Raw genomic sequence first — 16749 nt, 5'->3', positions numbered from 1 at the left:
TAGGACAAGGGTTAAGAAATGTGGTAGATAGAATGAACATATATCATACATTTTTATTGGAGTTATAGAGAGAAAACAGAGAGAATAGGGACAGAGGCAACATTTGTAGGGATAACGAGAGAGAATTTTCCAGAACTGATGAAAAACAATAATCCACAGCTTCAACAAGCCTAATTCTAAACAGGAATATTATAAAGGTATACACAAACTCACACAGATATGTATAGCAACTTTATTTGTAAGTGCCAAAACTTTGAAGCAACAAAGATATACATTAGTAAGTAAATGAATAAGTAAACTGTGGTACATACACACAATTAAATATTATTCTGTGCTAAAAAGAAGTGAACTATCAAACCATAAGAAGGCATGGAGGAAACTTAAATGTATATTGCTAAGTGAAAGAAGCCAATCTGAAAGGCTACATATAAAATACATACATACATGAAAGATAGTAATGGACTGAATGAAAATAACTGCCAACCTAGAATTCTATACTCAATGAAAAATACACATCCAGAATGGATGTAAAATAAAAATGTTAACAAACATACAAAAATGGAGAGAACTAGCCTCAAATAACCGCATCAGAGGACATTCTAAACAATTCATTTCAGGCATAAGGCAAGTAATTCCAGATGGAAGTCCTGAGATACAGGAAATAACACCAAAATAATACTATTGAGTAAGTATAAAACTGATAATTATATTAGAAAGTCAGGATTATGTAAACATTATATAAAAGCAATAAGGTATATAAAATGATTATGAAAAATAATAGGCTTAATATAGCTGATAATATTTAGCTAGAAATCAGGAAGGAGTAAGTTTAATTAAAGTGTTCTAAAGGTCTTCCATTATCCAGGAGAAAGATAAAATTTGATTGGTATTCAAATTTATTAAGCCAAGGGTGCATATGTAATACAGAGCGACTACTGAAATAAATTTTAAAATAATACAACGGAAAAAGAAAGTTGGCATCCAGGCATGAATTTGCACCTAAGCGTACCCAGTTACTAGCCCAGAGATTCGGATTTAATTGGTCTTGGATAGAGCCCAGACATTTACATTTTTTTTTAAAGAACCAAGTGTTTTGAATATGTAGCTCAGGTTGAGAATACTGAGTTACAGAATCTACCCTGAATGACATAAAGAAAAATGAGCTCTCAGGAAGAAAGCAGGCCAGCTTTATCCTGTATCTGAGCTGGCTCTCAGGTATCACGTGGTATCTAGAAATGACTTTGCATCCCTTCATGCTTTGCTGTTGTTGTTTTTTTCTCTCTTCTCACCCTGGCATCACCCTCCCATGTCCACTCCTAACATCCCCTTAGATTGGGGTGGTACCTTAACCAAAACATTTTTAGATATGACATGTATTTTTCAACATTTTTGCTATCTATATTTCATATTGACACTGTTAAACACATCTTTATGCTGAATTCAGACTTCCACCATCACTCATGACAAGACATTTGACCTGTCTCTAGGGTACTGCCGTTGGCCAGTTGTTCTGTTTAGCAGTGGCATGGTCCATGTTCTGCAGTATTTGGGAACTTATTTGCTTATTGATTGCATTTTGTCAACATTTTTAATTTTTTTAAAAATGGGGAGTGATAAATCAACATACGTCTCATAATCCTAACACATTTGAGAATAATGTGTCAAGTAATGGATACTCAATTTTTTGTTTGTTTTTGTCAGATGAATGAATGAAATAAGAGTACTGGGCACAAACAATCTATAATCTCGATACGTTCATTATATACGTGTGTGTGTGTGTGTGTGTGTGTGTGTGTGTGTAATACCATAAAATGCTAGAAATACTATTTCTAAGATTGTATCAAAACAGTGAGGTCCAATCAGGGATTTTGTAGTTTATAATGATCAGGGCCAACCTTTCCTTATAAAATATCTACATTGCTTCTTCAACTGAAATATATCTGACTTTCACACATCTAAGAAACATGTCATGTATAAAAAGAGGAGCCTGGATTTGACCTTCACAATACTCTGTAGGTATTATTGGCCCCTTTCTAGAGATGAAGAAATTGAGGCTCAGAGATGTGACGTGGCAGCTGATTAATGGTATGCAAGGCAGTCATTCTCAGGCCTGGGTCACTTGTCATCCTGCCACCTTACAAACATTTAGAAGTTTCCTTTGGCAGATTCCTGGCCATGCATCTCTGTCAATATGATCCAATAAACCCTTAGGTATGACTCACCTCTATCTCAGTTATTTTGTTTTAAAAGGTTCTCAAAGACCCAACTGAATGATTATCTACCAGTAGAACTTCAAAAACTCTAAATTAAACTAGAAGGGTGAGGGGCTACTCCTAAATCCCATCTTTCTGTACATTAATCCCAGTTACCAAGGACAAAAACTTATTGGGGAAAAAAAGGCTCCAGCCTCTATTGAATAATGGGAAACCTTTTCCAACTGATCACCATCATCTTAAAGAGCTCCCAGAACTGCATAATACCCCATGAATTAAATAAATTACACGTGTGGTTATGAGAAAGTTAAGTACTTATTTATCCACATCATTAGTCATAGAAATTCTTGTAGGGAGTAACAGCCCAGCCCCACAGGTCAGCCACTTCATGTTTCCTTAACACTTCCACTGTTTTTTAAACACCCGCTTCTTGATTTATGACTGTACTGTGGCCTCAGCCTGGGCCTAATAATGCAGCACGTACCACCCCTGATCAGAGTGACACACACATTCCCTCGCACCAATTTAAGTCATCCCATATGTGGGCTCTTGCCTTTTATTCTGCTATCTGGAAGTTCATGGAAACAGGTGACCTGCGTTGCAAGCCAAGGACCTTCACTTCAACATGAAGACTTTCAGCACATGATACTTGCTTCTCAGTGAATTTCAGCCACTCAGTATTTTTGAAGCTTTTTTGGCTGCACCTTCTTTTCCTCCAGTTGGGCCACTTACTTCCACTGGGAATACTTCCCCTTGTTTTTACTCTGCATGGGCAAGGAGTTGTTTTTCACTTCCTTCTTAAAATCGCTGCCCAAGGGATGAGCCCCTGCTCACAAGCCAGCTCTACAGGAAGCCTTCCCCATCCCTACCTCCAGTCAAGCCCTTAACACATTCCTGTTAAGTCGTGTGCGTCCCTAGGTCAGATCCACATGCATCTCTAAGCCTGCCACATATTAGGCATCAGAAAAATTCTAGTAACTGTTTTTTAGTATCTGTTATTGTCATGCAAGGACTCAGCTCCTGCTCCCCACACAAGAACGCAGGATATGGTGAGGGCAAAAAGGAACAACGGAGCCATAGACAGGAGAGTCATACCACTATATTCTCGACTGCAGCTGGTCAAGACACAAAAGCAAACATCTGCTAGTACCCCAGCGAGGGGTCTTCCTGCACCCCAGTCTCCCTGGTAGCCCGAAAAGACACGGGAAGTAGGATCAACATGATCCACAATCCACTTGCTAACCTCACTTGCTAGCCACAATCCGTGTTTGCTAGCCCAGCCACGGCAGCCATATTAGTGGCCAATGGCTAACTGGCTACAGCTGATGGCCACCTGATCACAGCTGATGGCCATCTACTACCCAAGCCAGCACCTTTCCACGTGAGGTCGAGAGCCTGGAAACTGCTCCCTGGGACTCCATCCCCACAATTATATTCTAGGTACTGTGCTGGATGTTGGCGATACATTGATGGATAAGACCCATCTTTTCCCATCAAGGCACTCCCAGTTCAGCAGGTATATGTAAATACATGCATAAAAAGCAGCTATAATACAAAATGATTGGGTCTAAGGTAAAGAGCTCAAAGGACAACGAATGGTGGATGGGAAAGCTTTGGCTAAGCATGAGGTTTTAAGTTGGCCTGGGAAGCATGGGTTCCTTAGGGAAGAAAGGAGAGAGGAGTGAGAGAAGCACAGGCTGAGACCCGGGGCCTTAGCCTTGGTGTGGCAGGACAGTGGAAACTAAAGAAGACACTGCAGATATGGATGAGACAAGAGCATGAATGGCATGGTCATGTAAAGGATGCAAAGTGACCTAGATTTTCAGACAGTAGGACGTTGTTGGAGTTCTTTAGCAGAGGAATAGCATGGCTAGCTCTGTATTTCAGATCACAAGGACAAGGGTCATGTGAAAGTGGGGACAGTGGTGGCACACAAGCCAGTAAGGAGGTTGGTGCTCTAGTCCAAGAAGGAGCCAGTCAGACAGATAGCTAGGTCCATGTGTTAATGGCCATGCTCTCCCTCATCCCCTAACCAGGGTATTTCCTAACCAGTAGTTTATGCCTGGGGGATGTTTACAAAGGTCTCCTGCCCAGCCCAGGCCAGCATAGCCCTGCCTAACGAACCTGACAGTGACTGGGTTTTACAGGCTCTTTTGAGAACCCTATTTGTTTTTTCATACAGACTTTTTTTTTAAGTGTCCTTTATACCAAACTGATGTTTCACCATTTGTTTCATTGAAAAGAGTATTATGAAGATCACTTAGACAAATCAAACATTCAAATGTTTTTCTCCTTTGAAGTTGAGTTTTGTGGGAAAATGAAGCTGCTTCTGAGTGACATTTCTATGTCAAGTTGGCATAATTATTATTGTCAAAAATGTACACTGCTTTTCCTCAGGCCCAGGTCTCTCCCCTCAGTGGGCTAGATGCTCCTGGGGAGCTCAAGCAGCCCCGGGTCTGAGGGGAGGTGACGTAACCAGATGGGCGGTGAGGGGCAAGAATGGGGATATCCCTTCCCTCTGCAGACTGACCATGAGTGTCACCTTAGCCTAGAGGACCTGAGGTGAGGTGTCCTCCTGCCTTCAGATGCCTCAGCACCTTTAGATTTGGAAGCTGCACAGTGTGTAGGTAAAAGCAGTGGCACTAGAACCAGAGACCTGGGTTTCCATCTCAGCTCTGCTGTCACTGGTCATGTGTCTGGGTCATGTCACGTCATCTCTCTGATCTCCCTGGCATGCAAAATGAGTATAAATGGGATAACATGTGTAAAAGTAGGGTATGGCCCACAGAAAGAACTCTGAATAGTAACAATACCAATAGTCATTTAGATTCATAAGCCCTTAGTTCAAGCCTAGTCCTGTTCCTTCTCAGCTTTGTGAATCTGTTGAAGTCATTCTCCTCACTGAGTCCCCGATGGAATGGGGTTAATGACCCCTGACTATCGTTGAGCAGTATTTTGGAGACTATGTGACATCATAGACATGCTAGCGCCTTGTACATTGTAAAGCGCTATACAAATATGGAATTCTTACGGTTATGAAGCAAATAATCTTACGGAGGCTTTGGACTTTCAGCAGCTTCTGATCTGGGTACAATGACAAGGGGAAATATGCTTCCCAGACTTGGCACAGTTAGAGCAACAGCCAAGAGCCAGGCTATGCATAGACTGGGGTCCCCAAGCTAGAAAGGATTCATTTGAGGGCAGCATGCAGTGGGACAGCTCATCTCAATTTTACTATGAAATGGTTTCCATGTGTTACTTGAGTCCTGTAAGCACCACCTATCTGCTGCTACTGCACTGCCCAAATCTTAGGCCACACTTTCTCACCACCATGCAGTCCAGGGGCGAGGGTCCGAGGAGCTAAATAGCAAATGGGCAGGAGGTAATAGACAGAAAGTGAACATCGGAACATAACAAACCTCCATGGGAGTCAAAGCCAACCTAGCATGTGTGGAATCCCCTTCATGCACCTAGTGTTGTACAAGGCTGGAGGGAAATACAAAGTCACGATTATTATGGAAATAGCTAAGCTTTTTGGAGTGACTATTACTAGGTCAGACATTCTGGTAAAAGTGTAAAGGCTTTAATCTTCACAATGTTTCCATGAGGTCAGTACTGCTATCTTTGCAGATGAAGAAATGGGTGCAGAGGGGCTATGTGGCTTGCTCAAGATCGCAGACTAATAAAGTCTGACCTGCCTACTTCCAAGCTCTGTAGCATTTCAGTGCGCCAGCCACGAGGGGCTTTGCATTCATCTACAGGGACAGGAGAAGGCAGGATACAGTCCTAGATGGTGCTCTGGGCAGCAGACACGGAAAATAGGGAATGAAGGTTTTCAGACGGAGCGTTATTTGAGGATGAGGCCTGTGTGAAAAGTCTTCCTGGAGTAGGTAAAAAATGAGCTCGGCTGGAATTTGGGGAAGAGAGAATAGGAGAGCAGCAGGAAGTAACTAAAATCTGAAGGGCTCGCTCCCCTTTACTCCCTTACGATGGCGGGATGAGAGCACTCCTGGGTTTTCCACATGGCCCATTGGAAGAAGCCACCTCTGAGCTTTGTAACTGCAAGGACTGCTGGTGTGGGTCAGACCTGTGATCCAATGGGCTTGAAAACCCAACTGAAAAGTAGACCAGCTATGTGAATAGGCATTTCCAGAAGAGGAACACTGAAATGCAACGAACTTGAGAACCCCACTAATAATCAAAATAAGAAGATATAAATCCATTTCCATTTGATGGGCAAAAATTATGTAGTCTCACAATCAAACATTACCAAAGCTGTTGGAAACACACACACTCATACACTCCTGGGGAAAATACAGTGTTTCATCTACTTTGGAAAGCGAATTGGCAATAAGCAATGAAGTTTAGAACAAGCATCGTCTCTGGCTCTGCAATTCTATTTTCAGCTGTCTATTCCAGAGGAATTCCCAAAGATGTACACAAGAAAACATGTGCAAGAATATTCATTGTAGCATTGTTTTTAACTGAAACAATTGGAAAATACCCAAACACCGTCTATAAATAAATGCAATGTACTATATATGTAAATTCTATTCATCTGTTAAAACGAATGATCCGGAGCTATATATGCAAATCTCAACACCATATGTTGATTTCCACTTCTGGTTAGGAGGCAGTAGCTGTAGTAAACCACTGTTCTAGCTGTGAACAATAAGAAAAGTAGGTAAAGTAAAAGGCAGCAGAGAGCTACCAAAGCAGCCAAGACTTAGGGGGCTAAGTTCTGTGCACAGTTTTCTGCTTGATACGAAGCGCTTGCTGATTGTTGGTGGAGGTAGATAGGCTGAGAAGTCTGGCAGAGGGTAGTTGCTAAGAGGCAGCCGTAAGGGGCTGGGCAGATAAACACTGGAGTTTGGAACTGCTGACGTACCCAGGACTCACAGGGCCACAATTCTGGCGAGAGGAGAGATGCTCAAGGAAGGGACAAAAGTATTCAGCGGACACTTGACATAAAGAGACTGGCATTATGTATTGTCATGAGAACTGAATAAAATAAGTATGTCTGATCCAATGCATTCTCAGCAGGAATGTTCCTGGAAAGAGGCAATGGCACATTGCCTGTGTGTGATGAGAATGTAAGAATGGCACATTATTAGATGATACGTCACTGAGATAGTCAGATATGACATTGTCCAGAAGCAAAAGGTATGAGTTTTAATCCTAATTCTAATTTTTCCCCCCACTCCTTTCTCTGAATTTCCACATTATGTTGTATATTGTACGGTAAGGTAGCAAGTTAGATTAACTTAAACCCGGTTCAAAAGATGATCAAAATGTGAAATAACACAAGTATCTAAAATTTATAAAAATTAAGAATTGCATAATGATCAATAGTGCTGAATTAGCTGTCAACTCTGTTTTCACTATTGTCTAATGGAGATGCCTATTGGTCAGCACACACAAACCCCTCACCTGTCCAGTCTGTTGTTTACCCAGAAAGGGGGAGGGGGGGAGAGAACTCCTGCTATCATTTCTTTCAGTACTCCTTGATCTTATCATTTAAACTTTTTCTATAACTTATGGCAATGCCATCCACACGTGCCTTTAGTGGCAGAGATGGTGCTTTTGCTGAGAAACATTCCTGAGAATAAAAACATTAGGAAACAGATTTAGATGTGATAAAACACTATGAAGATGACTAAATATCTGCCAGGATAACTCAAGTAGTTGATTTACAGTTGATTTAGGAAACCATGAGAGCTCTCCCCAAGAAAATAAAAGCAGCCTTCAACAAATATCTCTAAGTTTCCTGAAAGATTTTATTTATAATTATGTATTTATTGTTTTAAAAGTAAACTCAGAAGCAAAAAAAAAAAAGGTTATAGTTTGTTATGGTATTTGTACATTTATAAGTCTCAAAATGCAGTCTTTCTTCTTTATATCTATAAGATATTCAGTTTTGAATTATTCAAATTTGTAATTATGGGAAGTCTCCAGTAATAAATCACTTGCACAGAAAGGGGTCACCCTGTACTGACCTCCATGTTGGTTCTTGTAACCCAGGCCCACAGCTCTGTGTTGGTGGCCTGTCTTCCGATCCAGGATGTCCCAGTATGTGTTCCTCCCAGTGCCAAGCCCAGGACCCAGACTGGCACTCAGTCCAGGGAGTTTTCCCAGAATCCCTCTCCCAGGTCAGTTGTTGGAAGGCTGTAGAGCCATCACGGCTCCCACACCTCCCAGAATCCTCACCCTAGGCCTGGGGGACAAGCCTAAGATTTCAGGGCTTCCGAGGAGGCAAATAAAACTGACTGGCTAAACCTTGAGACGTTCAAGTCTAGGAACTCGATAAGGCGGTGAAAGCTCAGTGCAAACAAAGGCTAGGTTCCAAGTCTTGATAATTTCAATATGTTTCTCAAACTCTTCAGATAAGTCCGGCCTCCAGCCAGGCTCTCACGATGACCTTGAGGAAAGGCAGCATTACCCTTGGATGTGCCTTTGCCCCGAGAATTGGCCCACGGAGCATGTGAAACAGTTTAGGCAAGGACAGCAGGGCAAAAATGCAACTAGGAGTTGGGGGTGGGGTCAGTTTGTCCCCTCACAGCCTGTTTAACAAGTTCTCTCTTTTGACCTCCATTTCCTCATATGCAAAATGAAGCCTGCATGAGATTATTTCTGAAACCCCATCTTTCTTTATGGGCATATGAAAATAAAAAGGAACTCTCCACTGCTCCCCCTCCCCCCACATGACCATAAATTTTACAGCACGCCAAACCCACACTAAGTGTTCCTTTTCCCAGCGCTGCTCCCTGCTACCTCGGGTTTGAAAAGGCTCAGAGCCGTTCCCTGTGCTTTCTGTTTTATGATTTGAATTTGACAGAGTCCAGAGAGAAGGAAGAAAATGTCTCCCTCTTTTCAGGACCATCCCTCTGTCTGCACGTGCTCAGCTGTAGAATGAGAATCACAATCATGACCATAAGGAAATACTTATCTCCAAGGGATATGGGGAAAGTTCATGAGATAATGGGACCTGTAGCTGCCAGAAGGGGAAGAAGGGGAGCAGGCCCCCATCCCCACCCCAAGGTGTAGTAACTCTTTCGGGATCAGAGGGAATTGCTCCAGGAGCCCAGGTCAGACCCAGCTGGGAGCATGAGGAGTGTGGAATCACAAACCAGTCTTTTTAAACCTTCAGAGCTTTGGTTCCCTGTCCTTTACCCCCCGCCTGCTGGAAGGTGTCATTGTCAGAGACCCCAGGACCTCCTGCCTGGACAGTCCCTCTCTCAGTAGTTCTGCTCCCCCACCCCACCCCATCTCTCTGGGATTATGAACAACCTTCTGGAAGACACAGTACATGGACATTTCCCCCAGCAAAGTTGCTTCTGAGTTTGTATTCAAAGAACTGATCTTCTTAAAATTAGAATTGCATCTTATAGCCCTCCAGTATTTCAGGGCACCCAGTCCAGTGTTGGGAGAGGCCCGTTTTATTTTTAGGTATGTAAACTGCCTTGCCTTTCACCCACAGAGAATCCGAATCCTTCTGGCCTGTGGCCACACAGATGTCTGCAAGGCCTCACCGTGGCTGTGCTTGCTGAGCTCACACCTAATTCTTGGATATTAGCCACTCTCCAGCCCCCTCCGGTGCTCCGTGCTTGTTCTTCCCTGTGCTCCCTGTTGGCCTCGAACACTTCCATATGCAACCTGTGGCACCTCCCAAGTCAGAGAATCAGCTCACCTCTGCCTATGTTTTCCCATGGATACAAAGGGAATGTGTTAACGCTGGGCATGTGTGATGCTGGGGTTTTCAAACACAACATTTTACTTTTTACTTTTTTCTCATATAAGGACCTTTGGAGGGAGGGAGGCAGTCCTACTGTTGCTCGCATCTTAAAAATGACAAAATTGAGGTTTGCCCAACTCAGAGCATGATACATGCCAAGATCAGAACTCAATCCAGGGCTCATGAATCTAAACCCAGGGCTCTGTGTCTGCTTCAAGGCCACAGAAAATCCTTTCTCAGTGATTTTTAGCCCTTATTTAGCATCAGAGTCACCTGTGAAGGATTCACTAATAATAATAATAATAATAATAATAATAATAATAATAATTGCTCCAAAGCATAGCCAGAGATTCTGATTCACTAGGTCTGGGGGCTGGGTGTATGTATTTTCAAAATGGTGATTCCACAGTTCATCCTAACTTGAAAACCACTATCCATCCTCCCAAGTAAAGACCTCATCAATTGTCCTTTCTCACTCTACCTCCTGTTTTACCAAATATCAACCTTGGGTCAGGCCAGGCTGAATTCACTGTGTTCTGAATGTCCCTTGTGCTGTCCAGCCTTTGTTCCTTTGCTGCTATGGGACCTCGTGCCTAGAATACCCCTCCCAGTATCCCATGCCTGCTCAAGAAGTCTCCCTGGGCTTGAATCAATCCTGATCTTTCTGCAAAGCCTGCCATGAGTGTATAAGGTCACAGGGATTAGCGTTGCATGGCACCTTCAGCACACGCGTGTCCTGGATCATTTGTTTTGGCCTTTATCATTTATTGCCTATGTCACTAGAGATACGTTTTATATGTTGCCCTTGTCCCTGGAGAAGGACTGCAAGAGGGCACAGAGAGAGTGTGTGTGATGAGGCGCAAGGGACACGGCATTCGATGTCAGGAGGCTTGGGCCTGAGCCCTGGCTCCACCAACTCCTGGCTACGTGACTCTAAGCAGCTCACAGCCTCTTTATTGTTGTTTTTAGTATTGTTTGTTTCTTTGTGTCTTTGAGCTTCAGTTATCTTCATTATAAAAAGGAGATAATGTTACTCAACTATATCAAGATTATGTCTCAAAAAGCACCTAGCACCATTGCTGGCACCTAATGGGCTCTTAATATTTTATAAGGTTCAATCTGAGACCTAACTCTAGGCTTTCTGTCCAATTCTGTTGCTATTATACCACACAAATGCCGAGAACTGGATTTTCAGGGGAAATCATAACTTGAAACGTGACTTCTCATCACATCTAAATTCAGGAGAACCCCAGCTCTGCAAACACCTGTGAATGTGCGTTGACGAAAATGATGAGCAAATGAAGCACAACTGAAATTCCACAGGAGAAACGCCAGGACGAAAAAGGGAGGGCTGAGTACCTCTAGGAAGGGAAGCCAGAGGAGACTCCTTTGAAGATGTGAGATTTGGGCATTGAGGTTTGAGGATCTAATTAATGACTTCTCTCTTCCTCCTCAGGATTCAGAAACAGTTAGGCAAGAGAGAGTGAATGAAAATGAAGGAGCCCAAACCATCAGCATCCCCGCTGCTACCTCGGAATGAGAGAATGTGGCTCCCTCCCCCCTGCCACTGCAGTCCAAGGTTTGGGAGACCCCTGTGAGGGCAGGGCTGGGTCTGCAGAGCAGATGTGCTTACCCTGCCTACTGCAGGGCCATCCTGTGGCAGTAGAGGAACGTGCACGGAGAGCAGGGCCTCCTGACTGCTTCTAGGAGGCAGCCCTAAGCCCTGGTCACAGGGAGCTTAGTAGGAGCCAGACAAGAAGCCGCTGATTTGCAGGCAGATGCAGCCCTACAAAGAGGAAGGGAGGGTGGGGCTGAGCCCAGGGTGCTTATTCCCTGGTCCCAGTTACTGCTCTTCCTTTAAGAAGAATGAGTGAAAGATGGAGAGGAGGCCTGGCAATGTTCCTTTATCTTTTCGTCTCTTAGAGATGGTGGTGAAACGCCCCTCCTTTCCTCTCCTGCTCTATGGAAATATGAGGGGCCTATAAGCATTTCTCTCTACAAAATGCTTATGATTGTAGCAGGCGGACATTCCAGAAAAAAAAAAATCCAGGCAGAAGAAATTGTATGTATAAAGGTTTGACGTGAGAAAATGTGGAACATGTATGTGAAAAGGGAGTGTCATGGTGCCTGAAACCCAGGGTGTTAATAAGGAAGGGGGTGGGTAAGGCAAACAGGGTATCGCCAGATTTGGAGAGCCTAGAATTCCAGGCTTAGGAGTTTCACTTTGATCATTAGGCAGCACAAATCTATGCCTCTTATTGGAAACATAACTCTAAGCATCTGCCCCCACCGGAGCAGGGAGCGGTGCTGGTTCTGGCAGAAAGTTCTGGCCTGAGTCACCCGCTCCACTTTACCTGCTGATGAGTAATCTTGGTGCGTTCCCTGAGGCTTCGGGATGAAATCAAGATACACTTGCACTTAAATATAATGTAGGAAATCTGCAACCAAATATCCTTGAGCCACAGAAGTGTAAATAGCAGATGACTGAGAATGGGACCTACTATGGGGGGTTTTGCAGGAAGCAGAGCCAAAGAGCCACCTATGGGGTGTCTGGACCTCCCACCCCACTCATCACCCCACATCTATTTTAAGGATGCGGCAGAGCTGCGGGTCAGCACTGAGTGAAGGTCAGCCAGAGGTCACAGGCAAACATGAGCTTTGGACTCATTAACTCAAATAAGAAACAATATTAGGGAAAAATAAAGGTTGACCCCATAAGTAGGGGACATTTATTTAACTATAGAGAAAAGCATGCCAGTAGTCCAAGCAATTTAAGAGATGTAATGAACCAATATGAGGACTATTCCTTCAGTTTCTCCCCCAAATTGATGGCGTTAACTTTTCATATTCATTAAGCACATTGTAATTTACAAAGCCTTTTTATAGGATATTATCCCATGGGCCCTCACAAACTGCCCTGTGTAACAAGAGCCAGAGGAGTAGAATCCCCATTTTAGGAAGCTGAAGCCCAGTTTCATGACACGTCTAACACCAGGCCAGCTGTTCCTCTGGCTCCATGATAATCTCGGTTTTGCTGGGGCAGGGGGGCTCTTTGAGGAAGAAGAGACAGGGATGAGCATTAGCTCGGCAGACTGTCCACTGTATAGAGATCTGGACAGCGACTGGGGCTATGATCCTTCATTCTATATAGTACCATCCTACATACTATTTCCCAAGTGACAGGGTTTACCTCATCCAAAGTGGGTAAGACAAACAGAACTATATTTATGAGCAAAGATGGGATATTAAAATCAGGCTCACCTGGGCAGATTTGCGATTTCCAATACTACCAAATTTATTTCCCTTCTTTCTTGGTCTTTTAAGTAAGACTAAAATTAAAAAAAAAAAATTAAAAAGTGGATGTGAGATATAAATCAGTATCCCTTAGACCAAAACATATTTGAAGTACTCTTTTAAAGAACAGTAATTTAAACATCAAAGACAGGGTATGAACCTTAACATCATATCCACCATTCCCTTATGCTTCATACCAGACCCATAGCAACAAATATTCACTGTGTACCCCTCTGTCCCAGGCATGCCCTCATCATTCCGTTTGCATCACCTGCCTGGACCCTGCAGACATTTGAAGAGGTGACCACCACCCTATAGCGAGAGCAAGGTGGGCTAATGTTTGACCATCATAACCGGAAGTCTGAGTCACTTGGAAGCTGAGGCATAACTAATGTCCACCATAGTCTCCAGAGACTGGCTTTTCTGAAGACATGCTATTTTTCTTTCCACAGCCCCGTGGCCAGTGGCAAATGGTAGGCGTTCCTCTCCCCAGAGCTTTAACCAGGTGACTGAAGCCAGGAAACTTTCAGGGACTTACTTGCCCAAGGCCCCAGAGGTAGCAGAGAGGCCAGCCTGGACAATTGGTCGTCTTGATGCCAAGCTCTGGATAGATCTGTCCTTGAGGGGCTTCGGTTTCAGAGCCTGCCTGGGAGAACAAAAGAGATTTCAGTTGTCACATCTCCACAGCCCCGAACTGCTCGCTTTTCTGACTTGGCTGGCTTTCCCTGTGTGCTGTTTCACATCAAATACCTCCTCCCTCCTCCCCTTAGATGATGGGTTGAAATTAAATATCCTGAAATTACATTGAAAGGGGGGAAAAGCTCATACAAAATTTTAATCAAAATACAAGCTTAACAGTTCCCAGCCTTTGAAATGCGAAACAGGCACTAGGTCCATAGGGATGCCCAGACCTGTTCTCAGGTGTGAAGTTCTCCAAGGAAGGGGCCATCCCCTGACTAACAGAATTACAAGTAAACCAGCATGTTGCAAACTGGGGATTTCTGAACACCTGCTCTCCCTTTCCAATGTGCCAGGGCAGACAAACCAACCCAGAGCAAAACTTTCGCTGTGGACATTGGCGGAGACCCTCCAGAGGGGTCTGGATTTCTTCCCCAGCTTTGATCAAGGACAGGACAAAGGGCTTCCAGGGGAGCTGAAATCCCTTATCAATTAAGAGCAGTCTAGACTGAATGAGGTGGGTATTGGGCGCCCTCTGGTGGAGAGGCTGCCCCAGACAACCCGAAGGATTTCTCCCTGGATTAACTCTATAAATAGATGATTTATTAAACAGATTTGAGGCTCATTTGAGGCGCTGGGCCATGATTGCTTCAGGGCTCGAATAAGGGAGTGCTTAGGACCCTGCCTCTTATGTAAGCACCTGGACTTACTTAGTGAGGCACTAGCATGATGTACATTACAAGTGCATCGGCCTGTTGGCTCGGCCGCTCCCCGGCCAGGAGATGCCAAATTCTTCATATATAAAAGGAGCTTTAGTAACTCAAGCAAAATAAGCACACTTTTCCCTGCAACCCCTTCCCAGAGACTGAGGCTGCAGGGTTGCTGGGAGGATACACAATACCTTGTTACAAACCATGTAATGTTTTAAAAAGTATCTATCTGACAGCCTTGGCTAAAGCCAGATCTTCTATCTCGATTACTTCAATATGTCACATCCATATCGCACCACGGAGTCCAGGCTTTCAGAGCCAAGGCCTCTCTGTCTTGTCCAACCTTCCCATCTGGAAGCAATGAGCTTAATATTCTGGCTCTCCCCCCATAAAAGCTATGTCACAAAAAAGTAGCAGCCTGTGAACTGCTTTATCCCCCCAAGACACTCCAGAGCTCACTCTATTCAGTTACATTTAAAGACCGTCCCCTCCTCCCCCTCCCCTGCTGCCTACATCCCCAACCGGCCTGTGATACTCAGCACAGTACCAGGAGGACAGGCGTGAACTGACAATCATTTACACTGTAATCCCACTTTTGACATCTTGAGGGATGCAGCTTAAAATATAGTGGAGGCTGAGGGACTCCCGCTGGACAGATGTGTTTGTGAGAGAAGAAACATCCCTTTGCAAGCAGCCTACTGTTTCTGGTGGCCCCACCGAGACCCATTTTTGGAGCCTGTCTTGTACCCCTTTTCTCACTCACCTTAGCTTCTCAAGCATTGCCTGAAGAGTTCTACGTGACTGCAGTCTTTGGTAGTTCACGGTATTAATGAGTTTCCCTAGCATATGTTCCTAATTCATTCATTGATTCACTTCCTTACTCAATGTGATTGCATACCCTTTTGCTGTGCTCTCTGTTACATTGCAAGATCAGATGGGTGGTTGCCTGGCCCCCAGAAGACTAAGTCTGCGAGGGAGATGGACCCCACAATCAGAATAGTTAGGACAGTGTCCTGGGAATCCTTGGGGTGCCTGTTAAGGATACCAGTCCCTGGCCCCAGCCCCGATCTACTCAGTGAGAATTGTTGGAAGCAAGGCCCGGAGATGTGCATGTTTAGCACAATCCCCAGGTAACGTCCACGCACATGAAAATCAGGAGACTCACGGAGTTAGGTCAGATGAGGCAGCAAATGAAGTACGAAATCGAAGGAGAAATCTTGTGACCTAAAAAGAGAACTTAGGTCTTTGCCTAAAATGATAAAATGCTGTTGCTGCTCCACTGGTCCCAGCGTTCTGAAAGATGACCGTGACTGGAAATCATCCTGCAGCTGAGCTCCTAGGACTTTGGCTACCTCCCTGTTCTCGTCAGTTGGAAGCTTCTGGGGGCAGAGGCCAGCCTTCCTGTGTTGAGTCCTTGGGGAGGAGCCTCCGTGTACTGGGAGGGATTTGCAAGAGCAGCTCATCCAAACTCCTTGTTTCATAGGGAGGACACCTACCCTAGGAAGGGAAGTAGGCTGCTCAAGGTCACACGGCCTCTCAAAACAAATGTATTTAGGCTAATTCTTTGATTTGGAGACATCGACATTTGGGGATAAGCCAAGCCCTTGTTTTTCTAAGGCCCATATTCTCCAACTTCTGAAAGCACTGCCTGTTCATTCACTTACACTAAAGAGTTTTCAACAGTGCTCATCCGAGAGCCATTTCCCTGGCAGGGCCTCGCGGGGCCCAGCCTCCACAGGCCACCTGCATGGAGCCTGTTTCCTGAGATGCCGCTCCGCTGTACCGGCGGTAACCTCTTTTTGGCAAATTAGTTCGTGACCCGGGAACAGTGAAACAAAACTGTAGGCACATCAAGAGACGGTTATTTGTGTTCTGTCTTTTTTTAGACCCAGCCTCTGATGTGTTTATTTGGAAGCTTGGCTCTCGCTCCCTACCTCACTTCTTCTAGTTAATCCTGTGTTTTCTTTGAGCTACCTTTAAGGCCATGTCGACTGAAAAATACTGCCTGATTTTGAAGTATGTGGTATTATAAAAAGAATCCCAAGGTTTATGATCTCAAATTTATTGTCAAATGTATTTACTTCTCATTTTTCTTCCTTTTCCTCCTGCCCCAGCTCAATCC

At 44.2% G+C, this 16749-nt stretch overlaps 1 long non-coding RNA gene across 1 annotated transcript; it reads right to left on the bottom strand.

The window, feature by feature from the left end:
* Positions 1–7707: 7707 nt before the first annotated feature.
* LOC109456032 (uncharacterized) lies at positions 7708–15980 on the bottom strand. Its single transcript, XR_002138797.2, has 4 exons — positions 15793–15980; positions 13778–13885; positions 13207–13274; positions 7708–7812 (listed from the first exon to the last, which is right to left on the bottom strand). It is a non-coding gene; the product is annotated as an uncharacterized LOC109456032 (long non-coding RNA).
* Between the last annotated feature and the right edge of the window lie 769 nt (positions 15981–16749).

The sequence above is a fragment of the Rhinolophus sinicus genome, linkage group LG05 (assembly GCF_036562045.2).
Source record: "Rhinolophus sinicus isolate RSC01 linkage group LG05, ASM3656204v1, whole genome shotgun sequence".
In the NCBI taxonomy this organism is placed as follows: Eukaryota; Metazoa; Chordata; class Mammalia; order Chiroptera; family Rhinolophidae; genus Rhinolophus; species Rhinolophus sinicus.
This window is presented reverse-complemented; position numbering and strand designations above follow the sequence as displayed.